Here is a 20,505-nt window from a genome sequence, read left to right as displayed (position 1 = left end):
AATTATTTTAGGGCGGACAACCCTATGACTCATCCTAAACTTTCACGTTCCGTGCTCGCATTTCGCGGAGTCTTTACATTATGTTGACCAAAACTCAGGCTTTAAGCCCCAAAAACGTCTTATGGGGGTATCTGCTACCCAACAGGACCCCAACAAAATCATCATGACTAGTCCCAAGTCACTATGTAGTGATCTTGGCATGAAGCCCTACCAACTATTCTTGAGCTGCATGAAGGTCCGAAGCGCACTGTTCTACTGTCTGCTAGATTTGCTCTACCCACTAGGCTAAATACTCATTGTCCTTGGAAAAACCCTGTCTGAGAGCATACAATACTTTCATTTGTGTGAGCTTTCCTTCGATGGCAATGGTGATGAGGAAGGCCTCATCAATCCAAGGCTGGATGCGTGCTTTAAGTACTGCCTCTTTTTGGCGCGCTGCATCCACTTGCTCCTTCAATGCCTTTGCCTGTTGTAGCCTCGTGAGCTACTGAGTCAGGACTACTATCTACGTCGTCCCACGCAAACTATCATATTGCATTTGAAGCTCCCATGCCTCTGTTTCCAACCGTTGTATGGTGGGGTCCTCCTGTAAGGCTGTGAGGACCCCGAAGGATTCTTCCAACAAAGTGGTACAACTTTGCACTACCTGTTCAATTTCTTCTAGCCCTTTTTGGACATCGCCAACATGTTGTTCTCAAACTTCTGGGGGTGTGGATGAGTGTGCCTTTAATCATAGTTCAACAATTTGTAGGTTGAGGTCTAGCTGGATCCTCGTAGCTTCCTCCTTTACCTCATGGAATCCACTGGCTAATTTGTGGATCCGCATTCCTATTGGTAGGTCTGTCGCAATTTCTAGCTCTGGGGTGCAGTGACATGCTTCCTCTATGATCTGCTCCAATTGCTGGTTTTGCGCCACCGCTTCATCGCGTTGTAGGCTAAGCTACTTGATGTTGATTCATTGTTCACTTAGCATTTGCACTGCGCATCCTTCCCTAGCGCGGAGTTCTGTTGTCGCTCCGTCCTGCAGCTGGTATAAAATATCCCATGGAAGGGTAGCCAAGTTTAGGCCAAGTCCCTTGATCCATCCTACCACAGCTCTATCCTCCATGTTATCCGCTGTCAGTGCTCCTTCCAATAGTGCAATGGTGTTGGCCATTTTGGCCCACAACAAATGCTCTGTTGCCGATGTTCACGTGGCATTATAGATGGCTACAATTCCCTCTTGTGGGAGTCGCACTTGAAGTCCCTGTAGTTGTACCCTAAGTGACCCTAACACATTCTGCTGCTCTGACATTGCCTCTTGCAGCGCTTCCCTGGTGACCTCGTGAATGGTGTCACCGATGTCATATAGGTCACCCTTTGTTAGTGTAATAGGTTCCCCATCCAATTTGGAAGCCTTGGTCTTCTTCTAAGGCCCTGTCCGTTCCATACCATGTGGTTGTTTCAGCTGTGTCAATGACATGTTTGGGTCCATGCCTTCCGCCATGTCATCTGTCCCATGTCCTGTGGTCAGGTCCGGGCCTCTTCCCTCCTATATTGTGGTTACCCCAGTTGCCGGTACTGTTGCTGTTTTTTCCGCGGCCTTAGTCTGCTCCACGGCAACCTACATTGCCTCACGAGAAGGCCTTACCTCCTCGGCGAACTACTCATTCCACTTCTATTGTGCTAGTAGCTTGGCAAAATCCTTCTGTCTTTGAATCGTCGTCTCATCACACGCTCCCATATCTAGGGTGCACCATTCAGGTGGCCATGAGTCGAGCACCGTGAAAATAGCATCATCAAGCGCGATGAAGGGGAGTTTGGTCCATTTCTACTCTGGATCCTTCCACGCCCTGATATACACATTGTGCATATCTGCCTTAAAGTTTGCAAAGCTCCATAGACTGTCATATACCATGGCGGATAGGCACCGCCATTTGTTGATCCACATCCGTATGCTCGCCTCCTTTAGTATCCAGAAGATCTTGGTCTCACATATTCGCGTGGCATCCCTTGTCGCCCAGAGCTACATGTATTTCACTGCCTCTGGCAAGTCCTCGTCAAGAAGTCCTATGGCTCTTTTGGCTGTCAACATCATTGTGTTTAGGAAGTCCTGCATCTCTTTCAGCAATGTCTCAAACACTGAACTTGCTCTCAAAGCCTCTAAATTCGTAAGGTCCATACCCAATTGATACTGCACCAACTGAATTCTCAAGACACCAAGGGTTATTCAGTGGATAACCACCTGTGATTTATAGGCCTTTTTGAATTCAAATTCAACCGTTCCCCCCTCATTCAGCTCAATAATGCGAAATTGGTGGTAGATCGTCCCAAATATAGTTCTGACTTCGTGTATTAATTGCCCACCACCCGCTCCTCGTTGTCTTAACCTGGACATCTTGTCATGAATATTGACACCAGTAGTCACTTCCCAACCTACCCACATGGTAGCACAGCCCCCCATGCACTGGTACAACCCCTGTGGCAGACTGATCCTATGCATGACCTCCTTATCACACTAGTCCCATACCGACATTTTTATAGTCCTGTGCTCTCTTTCAACTGCTTGGAGCACTGAAACTGTGATTTCTATGGATAGTCAGGTGGTTGCACCACCTATGCGAAGCTTTGAGGCATCTTTCAGTCTAGTCCATGGGCACTCCTTAAATTCCCTTGCATCAGTTAGTGCCATGCATTATTCTTTATGTGGTGCGCTGCATTATTCTTTATGTGGTGCGCTCCCTTGGTTACTTTGTTTGGTAAGGTGCAGTCGCAGCAATGGTAGCAGGGTCACAAATTCTCATAGGAAACCTTCTAATGCAGTAGTATTTTGGCTCATATCTTGTCCTGTCATTCTTAGTTTATTGATGCGGCATGCTTTCACGGATTCTGTTTTCAGTTCTTTGATATTTGTATCTATTAACATGCTTTTCTTCCTCAGTCGTATTCGATCTTTGAGTTTGTGAAACTCAAGGTTCCCCCATTGAATGGATTCCTGAATTTTCCTATGTTCAACTTCGCGCAACTCCATAATCCCTTCATCTTGGTCCCCGCGTATCGTTCTAATTATATGAGGATTCCTTCCTCCCAAACCTATGGCCTCGACTCTGCTCACCATCTTCGGGATCATCTCCGCACTCAGATTCTTGTACATGGACCTAGAGGCCCATCAGACCTTTGGTATGCACAGGCCCCAATCAGTTCGTCTTGCTTGGTGAACTCTGTTCATGATTCTGCATACCTTTTTGAATGCTTTGACATGGAATACTTGTGGTGTGCGTCACTTTTCCTGCTACTATGTCTAGTTCTGATTTTTGATCCTTAGTCTAGGGTGTGCTTGTGTGGACTGCACAGCACACGTTTGCACCCATCAACACAGGTGGGCACGCAAGCTGCTTCATCCTGGTTGCCTAGCTTTCGTTCGACACTAGGGGCTTCCAAACTGTAAGCACATCCGCCTTCTACATTCACACCAGTTTACAATGGTATCTTGATGTGTACTCCACCATCATGCGGGTGTTGTGTGTAGTGCCCATTTTAGTGCACTGTACCACTGTTCTTCTAGTACAACACTTTCAAATTTGTCTAGGAATTCATCAACTATTGTCACTCCATCATATGTTGGTAGTTTCTTGGCCTCTATCGTCAGGCAATGTATTGATCTAATCATCATGTTGCAATTCAACGTTGTCACTTCATGCAACCAGTTCTTCCAACGCTCTAGTTCTTCGTCTGAATCTGAAGTACAGGAGTTGTCACGCTTCCATGAGATTCTCCCATCTACAGTCAGGTTCACCCAATCCTGCTCTCGCACCGTTATCTAGTAAATCAATCCAACTCATCATCATTTTCATCATTGCGCATTGGTTTGATGTAGCGCGTTCCTTTGTTTGGGTCTAGTGGGACTACTATGCGTAGGGACTTTTTCTCGAATATCATCTTCCGCTTCTTCAGGTTGATGACTCCATTCATATCAATGGCCCAGTCTATTCCTAGAAACGCGAGATAGGGATTTTTGTCATCGACAATCTCTATTACTTCAAAGTCCATCTATGTGCTCATGCCTTTCATATCAACTGTTAACCCTTGCAACCTCCCCATGGGCAAAATATTCTGTTGGTTTGCCATTTGTAATTGAATAGGGAACCACTGCAACGCAAACTTGCCCATGCATTCCCATGTTTGTTTTGGTAACACATTCGCATCCGATCCTAGATCTAGGATGAACTGGTCCATTTTGTACTCACCAATCTGTGTCATCAATCTCATTTCCCTCCCAGTGCGCAATGCATGCTTTCCCAATTTCCTGACTACGCACAGTTCCCCTGACCTTGTGCACCTGGTGATCAACTCCTTTAGTCTCTTAACTACCTTATTGTCACACAACAATTTCATGCATGTCTCGAAAAAGGTAGTGAGCATGGAAGGATCCATTCCTGTCTCTAGTTTATCCTTACTACCTGAAGTGGAGGCCTTCGTGAAGCTCTTCTTAGCTTCCATGAACGTCTCCTTTGCGTGTTCTAAGTCAAACTCAGGTTCCTTTACAGGAGCCTTACAAACCCATGTATGTTATAGACATTTTTGGGCACTACAACCCCAATCATAAATGTCCATAAACCAAGGGCTCCTAAGTCCCTAAAAGTGTTGTTCCAACCCCTAAAAGAACAAGGTCAACTGATTACAGCATCTCCCAGAAGTTCTCCATGAAAAACTACTTAGAATTGGTCAAAACTGGACCATCTCACCTACTCCATGGTCAAAGTGCGCTGCATCCCACCTAAATGCACATGGGAGGTGCGATGCATACTGAAAAGCCCTTCTATGGGGTGCGATGGGCAAGAGTGGACAGATGGAAGAGTCAATTTGCGAGGTGGAAGATCATGGAATCTTCCAGAAACTTCTCCTGTGACACTTGCCTCTCTGCATTCGACCAGGGATGAGTAAGAGATCATCAATCTCCAAGTGGAATCAAGAACTATCATAGAGAGGACACTAATCAAATCTCAGAAGCTGACTCACCCCCCTTGTAAACATCTATATGTGGATCCCTCATCCCAGAGATCCAGAGGCTGGAATTTTGTATCTTGTAAGGAAGTGCTACTAGTTTCTCGGTGTAACATCATAGTGTTGGGTGATCTAAGCTTTTCATGAGGTGAAGAAGGGCTTTCTTGCTGAGAGGATGATGCTGGGTCAGAACAATTGGTTGTAATCCTCTTTGCTATTTTTGATTATTAATAAAGCTATTCAAGTTTTCCTCCACATTCTTGTATGATTGATGATATATGCATTTGTGTGGTCAATATATATCTGGTCCTATATTGTTTATGATAGTAGATCTCTACTCTTGGATAGTGTTATGTTGCTTTGATTCTACAGGTGCTCTTTGAAGCTGGGTAGACGAGGAAGCGAGTAGCAAAGATCTACCAGAAGGGAGAGGAATCAAGCAAGGAACCAAGCGCAAGACAGAGGTTGGTCTCCTTTGTTCCCCTCTTATCTACTTCTTATAAAGGAAAACGAAAGTGGTTTTAGTTTGTTTGTTTCTAAGGTAGCTACCAGCCTTAGTGGGACTAGCAACTCTGCATAAACACTAGATTTCCTGATAACAAAATGGCGACTCCGCTGGGGAGCGAATAGATTGTTTTTTTGTCTATATTTGTTTGCTTTATAAACTTACAGATGGAGACTGAAGTCAAGCCAGCTAGCCTTCGAACTGCATTTGCTATGCAAGTGAAAAGTAGATCAATGCTGCTTCAGTCTATCTCCGGGTTTTATTTATGAACTGAACAATCAATTTACAAACTCTTTAATTGCCCTTGTGGTGGCTCTAGTAACCTCCTTAGATCTACCCCTGTGATTTAATTACTGATTATCACTTGCTTGGCCTAAATCCCTGAACTGTGTTGCAAACTGTGATCAAGAACTAGATCAAAAGACTCGCACTGTACCATCACACCCTCTCTTCAAGGATATCAGTATGCATCACACTTCCCATGTGTTGTAGGTGGGATGCATACTGGAATCCTTGTGTAACAGGTGCGCTGATCAGAAAGGGCTAATTTTGCCTCCAGACTTTTGTTTCTTCACTCTTTTCAGCTCTATTCAGAAGTTTTGCTATCTGTAGTTAGTATACCTCTGTTGGAAACCCCCTTCCTTGCCATTATTCCACCTCCATTGTGCAAAGAACTGTAAATGTTTTTATGTATTGTGAGCCATTTTCAGTTCTCTTTTACAAAGAAGTAGCATAATTGAACTGTCGTTTCTTGATTTGGAAGTGTCGCAAGTGTCATTTTCAGTCATAGAAGAGAATCCGATTGTTCTTGATAGTCGATTACACTGTTACTCTTGTATTTGATTTGAATTAGTAGTTTTTTCAAGTGTCGAAAGCAAGTTTTCAATTCCAAATAACAAAGTGTCATCATTGTCTTCATTTTGTTTTGAAAAGAAGCTTGTTAGTAATGTCACTTTGAAAAATAATTCGGATTTGCACTTAGCTTTCTTTTTATCATTCACACATTAAGAAGGTTGAAAAACAAATACATGCATGTGCATTTGCATTTAGACTGTTTGTTGGTTTGATTTAGGACATTGCATATAGTGTGTACTTTCTGCTCTAAGTTGAAAGAATATTGTCTCTCTTTCCTTAGTAGCTAGGATTTTCATTGCAAAAAGAAGATTAAATGATTGTTTATCATCTTAGACTACATTTTAGGAATTGTATATCTACATCACGCGGTGAACCTGAAAGGCAAATTTCTTAAGCAAGATCAACTGTAAAATAAATTTAATGAATCTAAAAATGCTTTGGAACCTAACGCACAACATTTATAAGTCTAGGCTAGAGACGTATTTCGACATCGTAAAGCCTGGTAACTATTGTTTTCATTGTTGGTTGGGTGATTCCTCCACTTTGAGACGATAAGTGCCAATACGGACTTGTGCTCCCACGTACCGTCGAGTATATATTGGGAGACCACAATAGGCTTTATCCTTTATCCATAGGAAGCCGTGTCTACCTCCCTATCGATCGCAATGCACTGAACACAACATTCGGGAAGATTGACTGCCGTACCGTAAAACGTATTCTGTAGTTTTGCGATTGGTTTGGTAATCCCTCTGTCTAGATTTCCAAAGTAGTCTCTTTCATTCCTTTTTAGACTCCTTAAAGGAAAAGGTCCATCTGAGCACTTGTCACTTCAAGCTCATTAAAAATCGAAGGCGACTAGAGTCATCTTTTGTTTTTTCTCGACTCTTAAAAATTTAAAAAACAAGTTGTGTCAAAGCGTCTAAAATTTATTTTAATCGGAATAAACATCACCTTTCCTACATTGGTCTTAGGTTGAGAAAAATGGAGTCCACCAACCAAGGATTTCCCCTTGGAGGAAATCCTAGTCCTTTCTCCTCTTGGGGAGATGTTGGTGCACCCCATATGGCCACATTGTCTCTTCCAGGATTGATAATCGGCTTGCCCGTATGGCTCTTCTCGACCTCTGTCGTTCAGAACACTGTGATTCCTGAACGGTCAAGTCAGCAACTAAATGATACCAGAGTTACCCCCAAACCTTCTACTTCGTCCAATTCTCCCTCTCCTCCTTCTTCGCTTGATGAAGCTGGTAAAGCCAAAAATCAAATAACTGAGAAGAAGAAGGAGAAGAAGAAGAAAGAGAAGAAGAAAGAGCCAAATGCGAAAAGGGGCGACCAGGCATCATTTAGTGAAAATCCACACATTGCACCATCCAGGCCTAAATCGCCATGTGTCATTTGCAAAGGAGACCACTATCATCAAGATTGTCCTTGCATCCCTCAGATCTTAAGGGACTGGTCTCCTCGTTTGCACAATCCGATGTCATCAACCTCTGACGATCATGTTGAGCATACACCATCAACTAGTGAAAGTGAAGTCCCTGGACAAAAAGGAAAATGTAAATTGTGCGAAGGCGATCACGCCATCCACCGTTGTCCCTTCTTAGATGAGGCTAAAAGATTTTTGGACGACCGTCCAGTTTCACCGTGACGGCTTCCTCCTGGATATAAGAAACTCTTGCCGAGTCTGTCACTAGTTGAAAATCCGGCTGACACGCCATTGTGGTCAGCTGAAGCATCTATCATTAAAAATGAACCCTCTAAATCCACACCAGATGAAAGTCAAAAGGTCGAGGCGGAAGTTGACCCGGTCTTGCATTCAGAAGGTCTATCTTCAGATGATACAGTCACCGGAGAGAACAAGAACGACACTGTTCAAATTCTCTTCATAAGCACAGACTCCAACGAACATGGGGGCAGTCTACCCATTCCTTTACCGCGGGAAGGAAGTTCATCAGAGTCGTATCTGGCCATCTATTCGGTCCCACCTCCAAGCATCCTAGTTGTTTCCTTCAATTGGAATCTACTAGGTAGACCCCATTTACCGGCAAGTGTACCATTTCGAATCATTGCTCAAATATATAGAATGGTCATGGCTGGTACCATCATAGATGAAGGGGCTTCTGTGACTATCCTTTCCTCAACTGCTTGGAAAGCGCTTAGTTCGCCATCGCTTTTGCCTGAAATGAGAAATCTAACAGGCTTTGACAAAGGAACCAGTCGACTGTTAGGGATCCTTCTCAATGTGCCGATAAAATTGAGAAGGAAAACCGTTCACATGAACGTAATGGTAGTCTAAGGACCCCTGGATTATAATCTACTCCTTGGACGCGACTATATTTATTGCATGGGAGCCATTGTCTCCTCACTCTTTAGAGTAATGTGTTTTCCGCATGAAGGAAAAGTGGTCAAGCTCGTAGACCAGCTTTCATTCCCTGGTTCATACATAGCAAATAGTCAAATGCCATCCCTGAATGGTCTTTTCACACAAGGAATGTCTCATCAATCCCCAGTCCGTCCACCTGATGAGCGCGAGTGATTCGGAGGACATGACTGAAACCCAGGGGGCATGCACCCTGGTCTGTTTTGACAGGAAAACCTTGGGTATAGGGTAGGTTTCCGCGAAGGATATATGACTGGTTTATGAGATTAGACTGGAATAAGATTCCTTCGTCAAAGTTATGTGAGTGGAGCCGGTTGCGCCACTCACCCTTGTTTATTTCGATAGACATCGCCGAGGAAGTGTTTTATCCGCAGTGCGGATAGAACAATATTTGGTAACTTGGAAATTTTTCGTTATACCTGGGGGCATGCAAACCTTTTGGCATGCAAGAGAAGAGCGACCATTTATTTTTTAAATTTGTAGGTCCTCTAACCCTTTAAACTCGTAGGATTGGTCGTTTCCTAACTTGCATAAAGAAAGGATGCGGGGCAAAGCTTTGAAAAATGCCATTTTAAATGAGACATCCTTATTATACGACTGGATCGAGCAATTTTAACGTGGAATTCAAGCTCGTTAAAAAATAAACATAAGCAATGAGCAAACGTTCCCCCAGAGTTTAAGCTCATTAAAAAATTAACCAATTTCCGGTAAATAACCATCGTGAATGTATTATCATCAGCCTTTGAAGCCTTGGTCGTGTTCTCATCATCACCTCCACTCTGTATTGGCCGATAATTCACCTCCATTTGATTGTTTACCCTTTTTGAGGAACAACTATGAAGAGTGATCTTGTTAGCCATCCTTGTGACACTACCGTGATTGGAAAATTCCAAACCTTACCTGGAATTAGTTTCTACCCCAACTTATCACTCGTTCCTCAAAAAACGAGTCTCCTTTAAGCTCTTTTCATCTGACTCGTAACATATGAAAAGATTGCCGAGAAATTGGCCTCTCTAGCTCATTAAAGTGACTGGAAAGTGATATCCCCCCTTTAGATTTTAATCTTTTTGGACCTGAGGGATTATTACAGAAAAAGATCGAGCGCTTGCTTTGTTCGGCTCATTAAAATTACCGAAAATTCATCCCTTTTGTATTATTTTATACTTTTTCGGACTTAAGGGATTATATGATGAAAAAGGATTGTTGGAGTTTTCTTTACGTCCCTTTTCAAACTCTCTAAAATTGAAAAGGACTGAGTTATCTTTGTCGTTAAACTCATTAAAAACGAATAGCGACAAACTTGTCCATACAGACAAGAACGAGTTTCACTATCGCTAGGCTCATTAAAACATAGCGATGGGTTTGCCCGAAGGGAAAATTATAGAACAAGCATATGTTATCCTCCTCAAGCTTGACAAAAATAAAGAGGTACTGGTCAGCAATGACTGGGGAAAAATTGGGAAGAAAACTTGAAGAAACTTTATTGGTAGCAAGTCACTCTTGAACATGACACTTTCACTCCACATCCGAGTTGGGTTGGGTTGTTCCGTTCACTGGTCATATCACCATTGGTCCATCACACCATCCATATTTAGGGTTAACGCTACCAATCCATCATTTCAGTGTTGCCGATATGTTCAAGAGAAGTCGCTCAGAGAATTCACATGTGTCTCATCCACTGCAATACATTTACGCTCCATTCTTTCATGATCGCCACCCTGAACCTTATGTCATCAGATCGTTTTCACCTCCATTAAAATCATTTGCTCTGTTCCATGTCATTGATGTGGGATTCACTAAGGCCCTCCTATGATGGATCGCTTCTTGTCGACATCAGCTCATTATCCAGGAAGTCAATCTAGGAACAACCCTTTCAGTACTTTGAAGCTTGCATGCCTCAATGGCAAGTTTCTCACTTCCGACGACAAGTTTACATCAATGGCCTTCAACCGAAATCTTTTGTGTGGTGTTCAACGCCAAGTCCCTTATTCACACCACGTGAATTGTACTGTAGTACCTTGAGGGTCATCATCATTATCAGTGATTCCTCTCGCGCCTATTAACAGCTTACATCATTGGCTGGTAATCAAGCGATGTCTTTCCATGTTCGACTCCAGAACATCTCTCACATGGATCGACTTGTACTTTGAGTGAAGATCGAATGATATTGAAGACCCCAGATCTAGTTTCATCCATCCGGGCTATGATATATATTCAGGAAAATAAATACATCAAATGTACATCATTGCTGCACAGATAATCATCCAATCCAAGGAATGATGGCTCTACTTGAATCATCAGTTTGCACACAGACGATTGTCTATCTTATGTACATGAGAATGAATTTAGAAAGCTGAGCATGGGGATGCCCACCTCAGCTAGATCATGAAAATATTATGAAGATAATGTATTGTATTGTATCTTATTACAGGTTGCCTTCCAACTTGAAAAAACTTCGGATCCTCATGATAAAGCATTTCACCCGACATCAAAAGCTTAACGACCTCATGCTTTAGGGGGCAACTGTTATAGACATTTTTGGGCACTGTAACCCCAATCATAAATGTCCATAAACCAAGGGCTCCTAAGTCCCTAAAAGTGTTTTTCCGACCCCTAAAATAACAAGGTCAACTGATTACAGCATCTCCCAGAAGTTCTCCATGAAAAACTACTCAGAACTGGTAAAAACTAGACCATCTCACCTGCTCCATGGTCAAAGTGCACTGCATCCCACCTAAATGCACACGAGAGGTGTGATGCATACTGAAAATCCCTTCTATGGGGTGCGATGGGTGAGAGTGGACAAATGGAAGAGTCAATTTGCGAGGTGGAAGATCATGGAATCTTCCAGAAACTTCTCCTGTGACACTTGCCTCTCTACATTCGCCCAGGGATGAGTAAGAGATCATCAATCTCCAAGTGGAATCAAGAACTATCAAAGAGAGGACACTAATCAAATCTCAGAAGTTGACTCACCCCCCTTGTAAACATCTATATATGGATCCCTCATCCCAGAGATCTAGAGGCTGGAATTTTGTATCTTGTAAGGACGTGCTGCTGGTTTCTTGGTGTAACATCATAGTGTTAGGTGATCTAAGCTTTTCATGAGGTGAAGAAGGGATTTCTTGCTAAGAGGATGACGTTGGGTCAGAACAATTGGTTGTAATCCTCTTTGCTATTCTTGATTATTAATAAATCTATTCAAGTTGTCCTCCACATTCTTGTATGATTGATGATATATGCATTTGTGTGGTCAATATATATCTGGTCCTATATTGTTTATGATAGTAGATCTCTGTTCTTGGATAGTGTTATGCTGCTTTGATTCCACAGGTGCTCTTTGAAGCTGGGTAGACGAGGAAGCGAGTAGCAAAGATCTACTATAAGGGAGAGGAATCAAGCAAGGAACCAAGCGCAAGACAGAGGTTGGTATCCTTTGTTCGCCTCTTATCTACTTCTTATAAAGGAAAACGAAAGTGGTTTTAGTTTGTTTGTTTCTAAGGTAGCTGCTAGCCATAGTGGGACTAGCAGCTCTGCATAGACACTAGATTTCCTGATAACAATGTATCTTCCTCAAGCTGCTTATCCTTATTTTCCCCTGTGGTTGCGCCGCGTCTGAGCATCATGTTCACATTTGGGTCTTCTTCGCACGGTTCAGACCTCATCATTTGGATATTTTGAGTTGGAGGAGGCTAGAGTACCCCTTTCTCACACATCTGTGTGATCAATGTAGGACAATCTATCATTTCATGATCAAACTAAGCACAATATGAACAAGATATTCTTATCAGGTTGTTACAATCGTCGGCGTAGTGCGCTGGTCCTCTACAATTGTAACAAATTAACTGTTCATGGCTCCTTCTTGGTCCCATTCCTCCTCGTCCTCGACCTCACCCTTGAAATCCAACATGCGCCATCCCCATAGCTGGGTCGAGGGCTCAAATTTCTGTCTGCACCCTATAGGCTGGGGTCCGATCCATCATTAACTTGTAACTATGACAAGTGCCTCATCGTGGCCTACTGACCTGTAGAAATTACAAAACAACTATTGGGGATTCTGTGTATACTTTTGCAGCAAATGACAATTATCCATCGTGTGTTTTCCTCCTATCTAATAGATCATGCACCATAACATGGGTGCCACACTTGGCTCTACCTGTGCCTCCGGCCTCAATGACATTGCCCCCCTTCCTGCCAAGTAGTTCACAAAAACTGGATAGTGGTCCTTGTCATGGCCCTGGCTTTTGTATTTTACGCACCATACTTCATCGCGTGCCTTTGGCTGTAGTGTCCTATCCTGCTTCAATCTCTGCATTTACAGATAGAGATTTTGTAGTTGCGTGTGGATTTTTTGAACTCCCAACCCAGGAATTTGTATCGGGGTCTCATGCAACGTCATTTCCATTTCCAACGCTTCGGCCTGGGTGGGAAGTTTCTGTTGTGACAACGTCATCCTCAAGTGCGGTGTCAAGGATGCGACAAACCATACACGATGTTGTGCATCTATGGGTGTCATATTAGCCTCGTGGATTGTACTCTTCAGCCGTTGATCCAGATCCCACGGGGTCTCACCTGGCAGCATCGCGATCTCTTTAAACCCGATGATTGACTGTGTCTCTGATTTTGGCCAACTAAATTCTCTATTCAATGCATTCTGGATCTCTGCTATCCTTGTGGTTGGGTGGTCATTAGAGTGCTTTATATTCCATGTCAACACGAAATCTTGCAGCATGCTCACCAATGTAGCCTTCTTAATGTTGCCATCCATGACCCCTTGCACTTCCCACAGTTCTCTTACCACAAAACAGAACGGGTCTAGATCCTCATTCCCTACTCCTTTGAATACGGGTAGCTTGATCACGCTTGCCATGTTGAACTACATGGTTGGTGGAGGTCGAGTGGGTGGAGATGGAGGTGAGGGAGGTGAAGTGGGTGGTGGTGTGGGTGGAGGTGGTAACTACGGAATGTGCTGCCTTATCAAGCTGACTGCACTTCTCGGAGAGACCCAAGCGAGCTCTTCCTCGCTTTCTCGTGAAGGTGAAATTAAAGGGTTGTTTGCTAATTCCCCGCTATCTTTGTATATCTTTCTACTCCTCATCGTCCCAACATTAATGTATTCACATAACCCGTTTTTCACATAACAACATCTTAATCCAGGTATTCAAAGACTTAACATACTTATCTCATGGTCCCTTGAGAAAACATTGTTCTGCCTCGTTGTAGCTCACAGTTGTGTCCACCGCAAACTCAGTGATAAAGCCCCCTATTATCCGATCGAGCCAATGGTCCATAGCTTACGTGATCTTGTCTTCTAATGCCTCTAGTCTATGCACTAATTATGGAGTCCACACTATCGGTTGGTCGAGCTTACACCTTCCTTGGCTGTCAGCTAATCTCACGATCCACTCATACAGTTCAAAGGGAAAGGATGCAAATAAAATCTCATGGATTTCCGTATACACGTAACGATCTAGCCACCTTTTCTCAGATACCTGCGGAGTTCTATTTTCCTGTGTCATGAACTCGTGAATCTTCTTGTCTAACCACTTTTCAATTTCCTTCTTTGTTGGGTTCCAGTGGCATGACATCCGAAATCCCTTAGGTAGATCCCTATCCTGGAAATGGAACCATTTGTTGGCTACGTGGGGCTTGACCCAGGTTCAGCAGTGAGTTTAGCCAAAAAATCCCAGTACTACTGGCCCTTTCAACAATAGTCCGCAGAGCACGAACTGAGGTCTCACCGGAAATAGTATGGGAGGGTGTTGGAACCAAGTTTCTACACCCTAGGGATGTTTGATATGGGAGATAGGTACACGATTCAACCTTTGCGCTTACTAGATTACATGCACCAACGAGCTCCTTGCGTCCTGTGGGACTGCCTTCATGCAGATCCAGCCACAGTGTGACTAGTATTAATTACCCAAGTCTTCCTTAGTTAGGTTTTGTTCGTTAATTACTTAGAAATTTTTCATACATAAACATACATACAAGTGCACGCATATAGATAAACAAATATCATTAACACCAAACATCAAAATATAGATCTACGAAACAAATGCACAATATGCCGAATCAACTTAGCTTTATTAATGATCCTTTTCAAGTTCAGTTCAATACAGACCTGACTCTGCCCTTCGCACTTAGCTGCAAGGGTCTTCGCACTCAGCTGTGGACTTTACTAGGCCTTTGTGCACTCATCTGCAGAGCCTTTACCTACCACTACAACCCAATACCATCAGATCCACTTCTATCCTGTAACCATGCCTTCGCATCTATCTATTACTTGCCAAAAAAACTACTAAGTCTATCTTTACACTTAGAGCCTCTCTCTATTTATATAATCCCATGGTCCACGGACCATGGGTAGGCCGACACAATTTACATTCAATTACATTATTTTAGGGCAGACAACCCTATGAATCATCCTAAACTTTCGTGCTCCGTGCTTGTATTTCGCCGAGTCTTTACATTACTTTGACCAAAACTCGGGCTTTAAGCCCCAAAAACATGCTATGGGGTGATTCGCTGCCCAAAAACTAATTTATCATGATCCCTATTTTCATATACCTGCAAGTTATTTGCAAGAATGTTAATATTTTTCAATGCAGAAGCAAGTTTTCTTCTAAGTTTTATAACTTCCTCTAACCCATCTTCTTCTAAATCAATAGCTCCATCTAATATAACAAAGGTTTTTTCATGAATACTCTCATCTTATGAGAAACCATAATGTCCTCAAAGATTCATTTAATGTCTTAGAAGCAATATTACCTATGAGTTTACCTAATGAGAAAACTTCCTTTGTTACTTGTTTTCCTTCTCCTTCTTGGATGACTTGTAGATTATCCCATACTTCCTTTGTTGTTCCATAATGCATAACTTTCTCTAATACTGAATCAAGTATGTTACAAAAATTTCATTTAATGCCTGACTATTGTTTTGAAGATCTTTTCCTAATGGTGGAGGTTTAGTATAACCATCACAAACTAGATGCCAAACATTAGATCATAGGGCCATTATCATATACTTCATATTTTCTTTCCAATCCTAATAATTAGCATAAAAAATGAGCATACCTTTATTATCCATACTTTCCAACTTAACTTGTTCCTTTGTTGATTTTCCTTGATATATGAATGTTGATATTTCCATGACATCAAATACATCACTGTCACTACTTTCCTAACTTTGCCTCTTTCTTTGTGTTTTCTTCTTGTTGTGCTTATTTCCCATTTTTCTTGATCTAATCTCAAGCGGTTAGATTTACTGGAGAGACGTGATCTGATACCAATTGTTATAAATTCTTGGGGGGGGGGGGGGTGAATCAATATTTCATTCCCAATTCAAGTTTACTCAGTTTATGATTTTATTTCCAAATATGTTTTGATCAATTATTTCATTAGAAAAATGCAGTGTTATTGATTATAGCTTATTGAGTAAACCATGAGAAACATTAAGATCATGTGAACCATAAAACACATCAACACATCCATCACAAATGGACACTGAATTTTAGATGGAAACCCAATGTGGTAGAAAACCATTGTTGTTGTCATTTTCTCTTCTTTTATTATAAAGAAAAATATGCCTACATGTTGTAGTGGCACAGACTCTTGCCAACATGCAAGCTCCTACCTGTAGGAGGATACAACCTCAACTCATTCTACAACTCCTAGTACAAAGGAGATACTGCCCCCTAATCAAGTTTGCAGATCCTACCAAAAGGAAGAACCTTCTCCCTTACTAAAGGATACAACTCTCAACACCTTCATGGACCACGTTTCAAAATTTCATTCTAGATCCACCTATCAATCAACAATCAAACAACATATAGCCACCACCCACACTAAACATTTACCATACTGAATACCAAGATATTGAATCTCTGGATAACTGAATATTTGAGTCACTAAATACCAAACCACTGAATACCAATTTACCTCTGCAACAATATCATTGATCAAACCAATATGTACCAATGCAAACCCAACCAATTCAATCAAACCATAATACTATAGTCTATAAATATAACACTGAAATTAACATTTATAGTCTCTGCAATTCATATTATAATCTTTGCACATTGTGTTTAGTTCTCTACAAGTTTAGCCAAGGCAACATATACTAACAACCCGGTCACAATATCGATCACAATCAAGGTTTGATTCCTATAATAGACTCTTGTCGTAGATCTCTACATACTCATTTCCTATCATTAGAATATCATCAAAAACATTATCTCACTTAAGCCATATATATACCAATTATTATTTGCGCAAAGAAGACCTTAGTCATAAGACTCTATGTAATATCTAAAGTGACAAGTAATTTCTACGTGCAACCTCTTTCTTGGGCATAACCAAACTGATTCATCAAACAAAGTCTCAACAAGACAAAATTATGCCTTACACTAGCCATTGTTTTTTATTCAATAAATCCTCTACATTCACTATTAATATGTCCAAAATATCTCTACATACACACCTATTGCAACCATATGATAATTTAGGGCATCCACAAACTCATCTCTGCAAATGAGAAATCAATCATCAAAATAACATCCAAATGGTCCTCTCGGTCTATGCAATTTTTTTTCCAACATTCACTACAAAATGGTCATTTAACTCTACAATAACATATTGATTTAAATTCTAATATCCTTGGCCAATACAAATAGATCTCTAGCACCTACAGTCAGTTAGAAACAACACATCCAAAAAATAATACATAGTGGATCAACTAGTCACTACACCAATTCCTCCATCAATTCATAGGCTCAACAAACATAGTTTTCAGATCTTTGAAATTAGTATAATGTCTAAATCACTTCCATACTGCAAGAAATCCCACTTTATCTCTACATCAAACATGTTATACTACCAGAAGCACCTCCATTAGACATTCAAAAAATAAGATCTATAGATTACTCACAACAACACCATGTATAACTCATGAAAATCATAAGTTATATAAGTAAGTCATTAATTCTCCATCATATATCATTAAAATCTACCATTGGAAAACAAATCTTATCCTCCACATACCCTTTTGTGCAACTGCTAAAGATAAATTACAAAATAAACCACCGAATGCACACATATTCTTTCCATTCGCTCCTCCTTTTATAGTCTCATCATATCATCAATACCTTAGGTAAAAAATTTGGGTCTCCAAATACCATAGACATAAATTGATGTTGGTATTATTGAACATTTCAATATAACCCCGCGCACACAATTCTATGAGAAAAACCCTAGTTTTGGTACTTTTGTTTTAGTTTTCTTACTTACATGCATGGCCACATGCACAAGACATGAAATTTTTGGCTATAGTCGCCCACATCACACTAGAAATTCTCAATTTAAGGCTTATAGTCACACTAAAGAGCCTTCCTCCATGTGTTTCAAGATTAATGTAGCCCAAAAACTCCCCTGATTAGTCTGGGAATTTCCATACTACTTCATGTTATTTTCTAACACCTGCATAATTTATTTTATCCTTGTTATTGACCTAGAAAACCTTTATAGGTGTCATTCAACCTTTGCAACCTATTTCACTTTATGTACTATAATTGTTGTCCAAACAAGAAATAAAATCCATGTAGACACCATAATCCATATATATCAACTATGACAATCCATAGAAACAACCAGCAAACTGTGAAGAGGTTGACATCAAGGACAACCATAATGCCAACAAAGATCAAATGTACAAGTCTTATCATAAGGAAAGGTTCATAGCATCAAGTTCATCCCACAAGCCAAAACTAATGGCATCAAGGTCAAAACCTAATTGAGCATGGGATCAGTCAACATCGTTCATGAGTTCAAACTCTCCAACCATATGAAATGGTCTCTAAGTCAAGAACAATTTCTCAAGAGAGTAATCAGGATCAAACTCTCCAATGATAATGATGGTGTCTCAGTCAAACCCAATGACCTAAGAGACTATCTAAGGTGTTACATGTAAATTTGTTGCCATGACACTTGATCAGTTTATGGGTATTTTTACCATCCGTGAACATGTTTGAACCAACTCCCTCAGAAGTCAAACAACCCAAAATATTTTGAAGTAGATGAGAAATTTGGGGAAAATAGTTGTCACACCTTGTTAAGTTCCACCTGTGCTGATTTTTCTAGAGTTTCCCACGCATTCGCTAGAATTAACTCTGAGAATAGTGTAGAGATGCACTCTATCTGCCACTATAAACCTAGTAGGTGAATTCATGAAAGTAAAAATAAAACGTACATTCTAGAAACATAATTGGTTGAATATCTTCCAACTAAAAGCTTCTAGGTGATGACTGTTCAAACTATAACCCTAAAATGATGCATCTTAATCCCTTTTCTTATGGAAACCTAATCCCTCAATTAAGTAGTCTCATCCTTCTCTTTTGGATCTGAAACTTCTTCCTCTTGGCCTATAAAATGACTAGAGGATAGAGGGATTCAAGAGGTCAGAACTCATAGAAGACAAACTTATGTTGTTGGTTTGAGTTTGGAAAGCTTGTTATCTAAGGACGATATTGAAGGCATTTGGGAGGGACCTCACAGCATCAAGGCGGAGATTGTAAGGCTCCTCTTAATATTTGATTAACACAAATGAACACTTTCTCCCATTGATTTGTCTTATTGAAAAAATGAATGGTTTACAATTATTTATAACGTTTATTAAGGAAAATTCAATTCCTAATCTCCTTGATCATTAGTTGTTTGGATTAGTATATCACATGTTCTTTTGATCCTTTTATGGTTGAAGTTTTTAGGTATTGTCAAGCATTGAATAGATGCATTGAATCACAAAAAGGGATCTTCATCGAGCATTTCATGAAATAGGTAAGAGGCTCATCCATTAGCTTTAATTCTTATAATTTGAACAAGTTCAACTTAGGGAAAGGGTCAGTTCAATTGTCTTGCTTGTTTCTAGTTTCCATCAAGGATCTAGGGAGACCACTCTTGTTTGCAAGAGGGATTTGTATGGTGTAATAAATTGGAGACCATACTAGGGATAGAACCCAGAATCTCTGGTTTCACAGAATTGAATTTTCTCTTCTGTACATGAGTTAAACACGAAATTGTGTTGAATCTGGTGAAGTGATCGTACCCATTTCATCGGCCTAGATATAGTGGTTTTCACGTATTAAAATAGTACTGAAAGGTACTTGGGGTCACTTGAAAGTGAACCTCCAATTCACCATGTGGAGGAGCCTTCAAGGGGATTGAGCTTGTTACTTTGCCCTTGCATGTACGTTCGATTTGTGACTGTCCCCCCAGGTAAAGTTTTTGTATTTGGTAAACTTAGTGGCTATAATATTAGGGATCTACCTAAGGTGAAAATAGAGGGAAGGTCTCTCTGTACCTAGAACAGATGTTGACTGGAATCACTTGGACTTTTTGGAGGATAATCTTTGCTCGAGATGGTTTATAGCAGAGTTACTTGCACCAGACTATTTTGTTAAGTAGGTTGTCAGGGTAAATGGTTCCAAATGCTCATTTCTAAAAATATTTGCACCTTGATCACTATGACTTTGGATTTCATCACCAACTAGTAATTATTGGTCTCTGTGAAGGGTCAGTTTGTATGGTTTGTGTTAGAGTCGGTCTAGTAGCGCTCCATCAGCGATCAAAGCTCTTTGCATTTGCATAAGTAGGTGTCTCATCAGTGTCATCTTATTGCATTCCATTAGGCATGCCATAACCCTGATGGAGGAGCTGGTGTCTTATTCCCCTCTTGGCACTGCTGGATCAGGTGGTTTTAGTCATTAAACTATTTCAAAGTTGTTTGTC

The sequence above is a fragment of the Pinus tabuliformis genome, chromosome J, assembly GCF_031772625.1.
Source record: "Pinus tabuliformis cultivar Carrire ecotype Pingquan chromosome J, CPIR1, whole genome shotgun sequence".
NCBI classification, from domain to species: Eukaryota; Viridiplantae; Streptophyta; class Pinopsida; order Pinales; family Pinaceae; genus Pinus; species Pinus tabuliformis.
This window is presented reverse-complemented; position numbering follows the sequence as displayed.